The 12750-nt window shown below is 40.0% G+C and overlaps 1 pseudogene; it reads right to left on the bottom strand.

Annotated features, from left to right (window-relative positions):
• LOC130848483 (CDK5 and ABL1 enzyme substrate 2-like) overlaps positions 1–11589 on the bottom strand; it is a 49330-nt pseudogene extending 37741 nt beyond the window's left edge.
• Positions 11590–12750: the final 1161 nt, after the last annotated feature.

Here is a 12750-nt window from a genome sequence, read left to right as displayed (position 1 = left end):
TAACCTGTTCAAGAGTGGACATATGACCTGGTCCCAGGAGACCTGTGCCAGGACTTACAACAGAACTCTTGTGAATAAGAAACTCTCTCTACCTCTTGGGGGCTGCCAGGGCCACTACATCAGCTAACTGACCAGAAAGTAAGGCCAGCATGGAAACCAGAGATAAGGTAACTCCTGATGTCATAACTTGAGGCTCTGGGTCAAGCTGGACCTGAAGCTGACTTGGTTTTGATGGGGTAGGCCACATTGAGCTAGGACCAAAGCCATTACAGCAAGGCACCAGCTTGGGTGCTGAGGCTTGTGTGTGTCAGTGTGTTCAGCACAAACTAAGGAGGGCAGAAGGCTCCAGAAAGAAAAACCTCAAGAATGTGCCTCCCCCCACATCACACACACATGCATCCACAGGGACATGGGCACACACACAGTCCAGGCCAGAATAGTGGGGATCATGTTGGGTGGGGGCAACAGCAGCCAACAGTGAGGAGGGCTGCCCTGGTCGGATGGGAGATTTTCCCACGTTCCTGGCACCTTTGCAGGATACACAATGAGCTTTGAAACAAAAATAAGAGAACATTGGGTGGATAATAAGGAGCTTAATTCAAGTGTGAGTTAAACAGCATTTAAATATGGTAGAGTCTCTAAACAACCTTGCCCCTTTCCTCTCTCCCTGGAGAGGAAGTCCTCAGTGTTGTCATTGTCTTCTTCTTATACATGTACAGGGTCGTCAAATGCACAACGTGGCTGGTGGGGGAGTAACACAAAGAGGAGAGGTGGCGGGTCAAGGTCACATAGTCTGCTGTGGCAGAATGGACATGCAGCCAAAGGTTTTCTTACTAAAACCCTGGGTTTGACTCATCACCAGGGGCAGGTTTCCTGGGATGCTACGGAGGCTGAAGCCACAGGGCCCTCACTTGTTCAGCTCCTTCTCAGATCCCACACATAGTACTGGGTACTTTTTCTTACAAAGCACCACCCAAAGCTACATAAGGTCTAGGCTTTAGGCCCCACAAGCTGTGGGTCAGCCCCAACTCCCAATCGACCCAAGGCTGTTTCCCACTTCCTTCCCCATCACCTATCAAGAATCACAAACTCAAGGATGTTGTCATACACTTGAAATAGATACTGAAAGACCTTTGCTTCTAGGATATCTCTGCTTGTCATGTGCAGTTTCTTCCCTATTTTTGATTATTTAGGCACTTGTTATACAAACACCATCTACAGAGATCCATTCTGCGAAATGCATGCATGTCTCTTTCAAGTCTTCATTTTCATCTTAAAAATAAAATCAAATTCTCCTGCTCCTCCCTGGGCAGTGCTTGGGCAGTGCTCTCAGCCTGTAGAAAAGCTGAGAAGCCTGTGAGAAGCTCCCTAGTCATCCACCCAGTGAAGAAGGTATGATTCTAACAAGTGTAATGAAAGAAGCCAGACATAAAGGAGAGCATCGTGTATGATCCCATTTAAATCAATTTCAACAACAAGCAAAATTGATTCAGAAATTAGAAAATTGGTTTCCCTTGGGGAACAGAGAACTATAACCTGGGATGGGTGCATCAGGGAATGCCCAGATACTTGGCAATCTTCTGTTTCCTCTGTGTGCTGGTTACCAGATGTGTTCTCTTTGGATAATTCATGAAGTGATACACATATGATTTCCGGACTTTTTGGTGTATATGCTTCAACTTGAAAATCTATTCAGATGATTATAAGCCTATTTTCTGGTTATTCCCAAGGCCAGAGGGCACAGTGGTTAGTGAAAAACTCAGAAAGTACAGGCTATAGATTAATATCCTGTGTCTAATCTCTTTCTATATCAGAAACCTGGGCCAAGTGACTAACTCTGGACTTCAGTTTCTTCATCTGTAAAATGGGTTGATTATGGTACCTCCTTCTTAGTTACTGAAGGGTCAAATCATTGCTGACACAGCAAGAATTCAATAAATAATTGATGAAATAATCTTCAGGTGGTGGAGAGAGGACAGTACTGGCAATCCACCAAATTGCTCTGTTTGCAGCTTGAGTGCCTTCAGTGACACACTGTTGTGTTTCTCAGAGCAGAGCAGTGTGTATTGCTGGAACTATCAATAGGAAATCTAAGATTCAATTTTTATCTTTATTTATTTTAAAAAATTTTATTGAAATATAGTAGTTGATTTACAATATTGTTAGTTTCAGGTGTACAGCAAAGCACCTCACTTTTATATATTTTTAAAAATATGATATATTTATAAATATGATACATATACACATATATATATATTTGGATTCTTTTCCATTATAAGTTATTGCAAGATATTGAGTATAGTTCCCTGTGGTATACAGTAGGTCCTTGTTGGTTATCTATTTTATATATAGTAGTGTATATTTTAATCCCAACTCCTAACTTATTTCCCTCCTCCCTTTCCCTTTTGGTAACCATTAGTTTGTTTACTATGTATGTGAGTCTATTTCTATTTTATAAATAAGCTCATTTGTATCATTTTTTAAGATTCCACATATAAGAGATATCATGATATTTGTGTTTCTTTGTCTGACTTACTTCATTTAGTATAATAATCTCTAGCTCCATCCATGTTGATGCAAATGGCATTATTTCATTCCTTTTTATGGCTGAGTAGTATTTGATTGTATATATGTATTGTAACTTCTTTATCCCTTTATCTGTCAATGGATACTTAGGTTGCTTCCATGTCTTGGATATCATAAATAGAGCTTCTGTAAACATTGGGGGTGCGGATGTCTTTTCACATTACAGGTTTTTCAGGATATAAGCCCAGGAGTGGGATTGCTGGATCATGTGGAACTCTATCTTTAGGTTTTATTTTAAGGAACCTCCGTACTGTTCTCCATAGTGGCTGCACTAATTTACATTCCCATCAACAGGGTAGGAGGGTTCCTTTTTCTCCATAGCTTCTCCAGCGTTTATGATTTGTAGACTTTTTTGTGATGGCCATTTTGATGTGTAAGGTGATACTCGTACTTTTGATTTACAGTTGTCTAATAATTAGTGATGTTGAGCATCTTTTTATGTGCCTCTTTGCCGTCTGTATGTCTTCTTTGGGGAAATATCTATTTAGGTCTTCTGTTTATTTTTTTATTGAGTTTTTTTTTTTCTTTTTGATAATGAGCTGTTTGTATATTTTGGAAATTAATCCCTCTTTGTTGTATCACTTGCAAATATTTTATCCCAGTCCATAGGTTGTCTTTTTGTTTTGTTTATGGTTTCCTTTGCTGTGCAAAAGCTTTTAATTAGGTCCCATTTGTTTATTTTTTGCTTTTGTTTTCATTACTTTAGGAGACGGATTTTAAAAAAAATTGCTCTGATTTTTGTCAGAGAGTGTTCTGCCTATGTTTTTGTCTAGGAGTTTTATAGTAGCTGGTCTCATATTTAGGTCTTTAATCCACTTTGAGTTTATTTTTGTATATGGTGGGAGAGAATGTTGTGATTTCATTCTTTGCATGTAGCTGTCCAGTTTTCCCAGCCCACTTATGGAAGAGACTGTCTTTTCCACATTGTATATACTTGCCTCCTTTGTCATAGATTAATTGCCCATCAGTGCATGGTTTTATTTATGGGCTTTCTAGTAGATTTAACTTAATTTAAATTTTATTTATTTTTTTAAATTTTAGCAACACAGCACAGCTTGTGGATCTCATTTCCCCAACCAGGAACCGAACCCAGGTCACGGCAGTGAAAGTGCCTAATCCTAACCACTAGACCACCAGGAAACTCCCTGGATTCAATTTTTAAATTCCTCTCAAGGCTAAGAAGCCAAGCCATGGACTCACCCCCATATTTCCCCTGCAATACCTAGATTTGGGTAAATTTCTCTCTTCTCAATGTCCCCCAAATAGCCTAAGGTTCCTGGGTCTGTCAGGAAGTGGACTTCCTTACTCACTTGTAAGCTTGGGGACCCTGTAAGCCAGGTACCAGAACAGTTATTTTCAAGGGACTTTGTAAGCACTGATTCCACAAAATCAACATAGTTCCTGAAAACTGTTTGGTTCTGTCTGGTTCTAAACACTTCTTTCTAAATATGACATTTCAGGTAAAGCCTTGGTAATGAATCAGTGTTTCTAATTGTGTCCTGTTACAAGGCGAATAGATTGTTATAGAATTTATGCAAATAACTTGATTGCCGTGAAAAAAAGAATGCAGATGACCCTTGAACAATGTGGGGTTTGGGCACCAACCCTTTATGCAGTCAATAATCCCATGTATAGCTTATAGTCAGCCCTCCATATCTGCAGTTCTGCACCCTTGGATTCAACAAACCTCAGATTGTGTGGTACTGTAATATTTACCAGTGGAAAAAAAAATCTGCAAATAAGTAGAACCATGCAATTCAAAGCCATGTTGCTCAAGGGTCAACTGTATTCAATAAGAGTACATTAGAATAAGTGCATTCTAAATTCCAGAGGGATCAGGGAGAGAGAAAAAGATATTTTCTTTTCATTTACAAAGGTTTAACACATTAAACTATTGCAAGGTATATATAGCTTATTAAAAGGGGGGAAAGAGGTTTATTAATCTGGAAAATAAGCCATTAAAGAACCAGCATGTTTCAAACAAAAGGTTATAAAAATTATAAGCATCCTCATCAGTTCATTCAGTCTCATGTAATTCACTCTTGTTTTGCTTGATTTGGAGTCAGCAGCTTCAGGAACCCATCAACTTCTCCACTAAATCCTTCCTTTTTTGTTAGTGATGAAGTATGTTGGTTTGTAACTGACCGTAAGAGCTTTCAGAAAGCATCAGAGTTAAAGAATAACTATGGATGACAAAAGGCTTAAAATGGTCAGGAGAGTTCACTTTAATGCAATTGACAAGGAAATTTGTTTCGGTGACAACATTTTAAGATGATAACTGCAATTATGACTGCATTAAAACAGGACATGTCATGGACAACAAAGACATTGAATTGACACATTTCTAGGAATTTCATACAATTTTGGAAACATATTAGTAATATATACCCATAAAAATATAAACTAAAGAAGATTAAACATTGCTTCTTTTTGCCCAAGAAATTGTAAATAAAATTTATAATGGTCTCATGTAGCCAGAGGAGGTGGTAACCTATTTAGAGGGGTGATTGTTATGCCAAAGTGATCTCCTATTTGGAACTTCTGAGACTGCAGGGTTATGGAATTATCTATCTTCTTTCTCCTCGACGTGGTGCTGCCAATCTCCTTATTCAATAGCTGAATCGATAGCTGAATCTTTTAAATTCCATATAACAACTGCAAAATTGAACTATGTGCCCTTTCTACCTCCTGGTAGACTTCTTTTTTCTAAATTAGTCAGTTCTTTCATGGTTACATTCAACCAAATGTAGATCTATAGCTCACTGGATTGTACATTTCTGCAGTAGAACTTGTCCATTCCATAGTGGGAGACATACATACAGGTTCAACTCCACCTCCATCTTCCTCCTTCATAAACATCACTTCTTATTTGACGGTGCTTTCTATGCAATTTAGCATATCAAGTAAACACAATTAGTTTAACATCTCTCTTTTTATAAGGTGTGAGAACAAATCCTTTGAGATTTTTGAGGAGCCCTCTGGGAAATCACAGTCAGTTCAAAGTCAACAAAGCTTTATTTGGAAATTGATTCAGGAAGTTGTCTGAAATGTCAAAATATTTGAACATTTGATTAAATAGAATTACAGATTACTATGAAACAAATACTTAAAAAGATACAATAGTTATCTATTTAACCAAAGTGACAATAAAAGATTTCAAAGGGTAAAAAAGAAGGTAATATGTTTGTAAAAAGAACAAAAAACATAGTCCTTTCAATACAGAGAAGGCTTGATTTTCTTGATTTATCAAAGACATGATAAAGACAACAGGATGCACAGGAAATTACTTGGTTAAGACACAAAATAGTTGTTTCCTAGGCAGATTACTCAAAAGTCAAAGAAAAATCTTTTGCTATCTCTTATTAAAACAGACTGGTAATCCAAGAAACTTTGTCATTTTGACAGAGATAAAAAACAAATTTTAGTTTTGCATCAGTACACTATTGGGGTCATTAAAAACAAACAAACAAACCTTATAAATAAGTTTATTCAATCTTAGCCAGTTTAATCATACAAGATTTTTCTCTTTTCTACAGACCTGTTACAACTTTCTTTTTTCCACTCAGGATTTTGTACTTCAATTTCCTCTTTTGCAGTCTGAAACAATGACCACAATATCTAAATTAGTTTAGGGCAAAAATAACCCCTCCCTTCACCCTACCAAACCACATCCTTAATATCATATATACCTTTCCTTACCAAAAAACAATTTATTTTCTTTGCATTTTTATATATATTTTATCAATGTATTTATTTTTATTGGCTGCATTGGGTCTTCGTTGCTGCGTGCAGGCTTTCTCTAGTTGTGGTGAGTGGGGGCTACTCTTTATTGCTACACATGGACTTCTCACTGCAGTGGCTTCCTTGTTGTGGAGCACGGGATCTAGGATGCCGGCTCAGTAGTTGTGGCGCACAGGCTTAGTTGCTCCACCGCATGTGGGATCCTCCCGACCAGGGCTCGAACCCGTGTGCCCTGCTTTGGCAGTCGGGTTCTTAACCACTGCGCCACGAGAGAAGTCCCTTTCTTGGCATATTTTGAACACAGAGTTTTTACTTAACCCTTATTATTCCCAATGGTTCATGTAGCTATAATATATCTTACATTTCATAACCTTTATTTCTAGTGAAAATTAGGAAGTAGGAGATTGTGAATTGCTATATATCGGCATTCCAAAGATTAGCACATTTATGAATACATCATTTTATGATTATACTGGCATATGCATCCTTCATAGCATAATTTTTCAATGTGGCAAAACACGTTTTTCAATAAACCCCAATATCATTAGACTCTATAATAATAAATAGCCAACAGTAGATAAAAATTATGTTAGTTAATTTATATTTCAGTATTTTGTCTTTGGAAATAATCAGGGAGAAAGGGTCATAGGATGTTCAATTGGTCTGCCTGTATTTTCCATATGTTAGGGTTCATTTTGTTTGTGTGTTATTAGGAAATCACCCTTTTATTCTAGATTTATGGGTTGATGCAATAGCTTGTTCTTACTTGACTTTTATTTCACCTCTCATCCTAGTTTTCTACAGAATTTTCACAATTAATGAACAAACATGGATACCTTACTATGAACTAAAGTCCACAATTCATTCTGGTTCCTTCATTCTACCTTTTTCTGCCCCAGGATCCCATCCAGGGTATCACATGGCATTGAGTCATCATGTCACCTTAGGGCCTTTTTTTAAATTATTATTTATTATTTATTTATTTATTTTGGCTGTGCTGGGTCTTAGTTGTGGCATGTGGGATCTTTGTTGTGTCATGCGGACTTCATTGTGACATGCAGACTTTTAGTCGCAGCATGCATGTGGGATCTAGTTTCCTGAGCAGGGATTGAGCCCAGGCTGCCTGCATTGGGAACGCCGAGTCTTATCCACTGGACCACCAGGGAAGTCCCAGGATCTTTTTGGCTTTGACATTTTCTCATACGCAATGACCTAGACAGTGTTCAGGAGGACTAATCGGGTGTTTTGTAGACTGTCCAGCATTGAGATTCACTTGGGGGTGTGTGTGTGTGTGTGTGTGTGTGTGTGTGTGTGTGTGTGTGTGTGATTACAATGGCATTATGGGTTTTGAGGAAGCACAGAGGTAAAGTGCTTTCTCATTACTTTATATCACAGGAACGTACATCAAGGCAACTTATCACTCATGTTAACTTTGCTCTCCTGGCTCAGGTAGTGTTTGTTAGATTTCCCCAAGTCTGTATTGTGTGTCTTCTTTAGGATGAAGTCACCATGTGGCACCCACACTCCAGGAGAGGGGAGTTAGGCCCACCTCCTTAACAAATGGCTGAGTATCTACATCAACTACTTGGAATCCCTACATATAGGAGATTTCAATTCAATGCTACTCACAAAAAACAAACAAACAAAACAAACAACAACACAAAACCTCATCCAATATGTAATCTTTTATTTTTACCACTGTGGAAACCCCACCCAGGTAGTTATTTTAAGCTTTTGGTTATAATCCAGCAGTACAGTATTTGCTTGCTTAATTCATTCCTACTTTGGCTGTCGAGAGCTCTTTTCATTGGCTCCTGCTTTCCTCTGACATAATTCCATCTTGTGGGTTTCTTTTTTTCTTGGTACACATCTTTTTATGTACTTGTTGCCCATTTGTATTTCTTGTCTGGAGAAAGTTCTATTCAAGTCCTTTTCTATTTTCAAATTTGGGTTGGGTTTTTTGTTGATGATTTGGAAAAGTTCTTGATGTGTCTAAAGAACAGACTTTTGTCAGATAGAGCATGGGCAAATATTTTCTACGCTTCTGTGGGGTCAATTTTCACTTTCTAGATAGCACCTTTTGATGCACAGAAGCTTTTAAAATTGAGGAAATACAATCTATCATCACATGGGTATTGTAACCTTCTGCCTTTGTTTATCTATATAACTTCCCACTCCAAGGGTAAGAAACCTGGTTTCTACCATTTGTCATTCATTGAATTCATTGCTTAATCTATTCCAGATTACAGATATAGTAGTTTCAGTATTGTTAGCTCCTACTACCATGGGAAAGAACTTATAGAGTCCAATATTTATATATGGCGCAATTTGCCTTTGTTCTACAGTTTCCATCCTTTTCCACAGTTCACTAGGTCAAGTACCTTTTGCGCCCACACCATCAGTGAGTTTTTCTTTGTACATTTCTAAATCAGATAGATTCTGTCACTTTCTCTACTCCACCTTATGACCCTGCCATGTCCTAAATAATTAAATTTGAATATATTATGATTTACTTGTTGGGTCATAAAAATCCGTGGGTTTAGACTAAAGCATAGTGGCAGGTATCAGTTACTAAAGTATCACATGGAATTTTTCAACCCCTGGCCCTATAACCTGTCTACCATCTCTGATTTACCTGTTCCAGAATGGCATATAAATGGGGTCATACACTGTGTAGCCTTCGCAGACTGAATTCTTTCACTGAGCAATATGTATATAAGTTTCATCCATGTTTCTTGAATGTGTTTATGGTTTATTCCCCACTACTTCTGAAAAGTATTTTATTGCACAGGGATGGGAGAAAAAATAATTTTCCCTCTACCCTCTTAGGTTCTTAATCGAGGACCCCCCATAATAAGAGACATACATCATCATATGGACAAATTCAAATAGATATACCTTTCTTTCCAAAATTTTAGCCATGAGTCAGTAAAACTGAGTAATAAAAATTATCTGTTTATATAAAATAGTAGGCTCTGAATTGCATTTCCGACAGATGGAACAAAAAAGATTACTTGCTTAGTAAGAGCTAAAGATTTCTTTTTTTAACTAATATTTGTGGAGAAGATTGTAAAGATTTGGATTTGCCTGGGGTGTAATTTGTGAGGGTGTGGACAAAACTCTGGACAGAGGAATCTTTGGAAATACCATGTGGCCATCTTGATGTGTTTTAAAGCCAATCTGGGTAGATAAAATATCCAGTTTGTTTACAATCAGGATTTTCCTTGCGAGTCTCAGGTAGTATTTTAGTAGACTAAGTTATTTTCAATGGCTGGGCATGCAAAGGAAGAAAGCATTGCGATTTTTTGGGGGGGCGGGTGTGGGGAGGAGGTTTTAATTGCACTTATCAGGTGAAGAAATAAATGTCTCATATTTTATGACAGGAGGCAAAAAGCACAATTAAAAGCAAGGCACCCTGAAATTAGAGTTCTTTTCTTGGATGTTCGCATGTAAAACTTGGTTCTCAGGGCCTGGAGGACACAGCTCTTGCTGGCAAAAGGGACTGAGGAAGGGTGTAAGCATTTTAAAGAAGAACTTCTGTGGCATATTTCCTATTATTAGAGGTGTAGGGAAATTACTATTTAAGTGTTTCTTCTTTCTTGAGTGTAAGACTTATTTTTCCAGTGCCCAGACATGAGAAAAAAATGGAGACTTTGATATTGATAAGAAAGGTAAGTGGGCTTTGAATTCCTCCTAGAGACACATTTCTGTTTCTGTATAGATGAGATTAGTAAAGCAAGGATGGCTGTTTTTAATTCTTCAAGGAATTGCATATCCTGTTCGATGATCAGCTTGCTTCTTTATAGCAAGGAGGAGATTTCCAACTAAGATGTAAATGAGAAGATTCCTGTGTTGAGATTTAGAGCTGTGGTGTTTGGGATACTTTCATAGATCCTTCGCAAAAAGGCTTGACGCGCTCTGTCTCCTACAGAGTGCATAGTTCCATTTTAGCTCAGTTGGTCTTAGCAGAGGAAGCCTCACAAAGCGCTCCTCTCACACCCTGAATATTAACATCCAATTGGGCTCTATGTTCTGAAAACTAGCAGGAGGTTCGGGCCCAGGATCTGGTCATTTGCGATCTTGGGGAGAATTTTCTCCAGGGGGCCATGTGGAAGATGGCATGAGCATGGTGTATATATGGGGATGAAGGTTGATGGTGTACACAGATTTTAATTTTTGATCTAAATCTGATTTCTATCCTTTTGTTCTGCTGTCCTTAGGCTAGTCATGGTACTCCTTTGTCTTTCTTTCAGTTTGATCATCAGAGAAGGTTCAACAGGATCTTTGTTCTAGGGTGAGAGCCCTTAAAATAAAATCCTTGCAAATATCGTCTAATCAGGTGTCTGGCCAGGACAAAAGGTGAATTCCCACTTGACCTTCTGCTCCCAGATCAGGCACAAAACTGTGTTGCTCAGATATTCACTTGGGAGGAAAGAGGTCCACCTAGAGGGCTTGGAATCAACCTGGGTGGGCAGAAGGTTGCTGCCTGGCTCTCTAATCCCACCCAGGCAGCTTAGACCTGGGGTGTGGACATGATCGGCCCACCCAGGCTTCTGAAGCCTCATCAGCCTGCTCTTGCTTGAGGGAGACCCACCCCACAGAAACCCCGACCTCCACACATACAGAGAAGGGCATAGCTTTACCCAGGGTTGAGGGGTGGGGGCGTGGATCAGAGGGCTGGCCTGGCCTGGGCTGGCCTGCCCTGAGGCTCCCTGTGTTACCTTTAGGTTCTTCCGCAAGAATGTCCAAAGGCCTCTGCAGTGAGGATTGGCCCAACGCTGGCAACAGTGCTGCCAGGCACTCTGACGTCTCTGATCTTAACTGAGGCCACAGCCTCTGGATACGGGCACACAGCAGAACGTGTTTCCAACCAAGTGAGCTGCTAAGGGGGCTCCTCTATGATGTGGATGCCTGGTTACCCAGCTTCCAGGTTCTGTTGGGCTCTATTGCCCAGGAAGCGAGGTCATTTCCTGGGGTCCCCTTGCCCGGGTTCCTTCCTTACACAGAGCTCCCCAAGGGCACCTCCGGGCTGCTTAGGGCTCCCCCCTCACCCTATGCCATGTGCATGAACAGTTGACACCAACACAGCTCCCAGCCTACAGCTGTGGGGAGGCCTGCGTGCAGCCAGGGCCCCAGCTCTAAGGACACGGCTGGTTTCAGACCAGACTCCTGCTCCTCATCGGAGATGTGGCCCTCGACAAGCCGTGACCCTCGACAAACCATGGACCTCCCCAGGCTCCCCACCTGCACAGTGGGAGTCATTCTGGCATCGACGTCCAATAACCAAACCTTACTCTCCGTGAAGAAAACACGTGTATCCCCATAATTCTAAAGCCTCTGTGTGGAACAGGGCACAGCATACACAGTTTACACAGCTTTTAGTGTGGACGTCTCCATCGTGTAGCCTGAGGTGAGTGCAGCTTTCATTTCCTCTTCTGTTATTGCATTGGAGGTCTCTTTAGCAAGGATCCACATGCACTTGACTTCCGTTTGATCATCCACCCAGGGAAAGCACTCTGCACGGAGACCCTGACCACAGTGCACAGTAACCAACCTCTACTCTCCATGTAAAGGAAACATGTCTAACCCGGTAATACTAAAACCTCTTCCTTCTAAGCATGTACACATAATGGTCTAAGTTCTCACTGAAACCTACTTGGCAATGCTCGGCTGAACAACACCAGGCCTCCAATTGCACTGGGAATTGTGGCATTGGTAACACTTCCCTTCACTGAACCATCAGTGATAGGTGGTATTGAAGAAAGGCTTCACGTGGTATTGAAAAAAGGCTTTCTAGTAGGAAGGGGGCTTCTACTGCTAGCCCTGGTGAAAGCTGTGTCCAACACCGTATGTAGGAGGGAGGCAAGTGTACAGCATAGAAGCCTGGGAGAGACCAGTCCCTTACCTAATGCTCTCATTGCCTTGTCACTGACCTGAAGGTCATTTCCCCAGAGATCAATGTGTTCTCCATTTCTTCCTTGTAGCTTGCAAAATTCTCATATGTTTTAACTAGTAGGATACAACCTTTCATATAGATTTACTGGCATTTACTTCCAGTCAACCTAGCAAAGAATGCTCAGCACATCTTTTCATTAAGCTGAAGATACAAGAGTATTCGAGACCTCTGCAACATTTTGAAACACGCTGCTTCCTTTGGGGATGAGTATTTTACGGAGAAATTACACTTTCCCTGAAATTCCTTTGCTTAGGGCTTGAGAAAGCACTTACCTTTACTGGATGTGAGAGAACACTTTACTTTACTATAGATGTCATAGTAGACAAGCCTTTTTAGGCAGTGGAAGTGCTTTCTATCCAACTCACCTTCACACCTCTTAACCTAATGAACTGTAAACTAACAAAGTAGCAGTATAGGTCTGTCAAAGAAAGAGTAGCCTGATCCAGGTTTGGATGATAAGTTTCACA

The sequence above is a fragment of the Hippopotamus amphibius genome, chromosome 3 (assembly GCF_030028045.1).
Source record: "Hippopotamus amphibius kiboko isolate mHipAmp2 chromosome 3, mHipAmp2.hap2, whole genome shotgun sequence".
Classification (NCBI taxonomy): domain Eukaryota; kingdom Metazoa; phylum Chordata; class Mammalia; order Artiodactyla; family Hippopotamidae; genus Hippopotamus; species Hippopotamus amphibius.
This window is presented reverse-complemented; position numbering and strand designations above follow the sequence as displayed.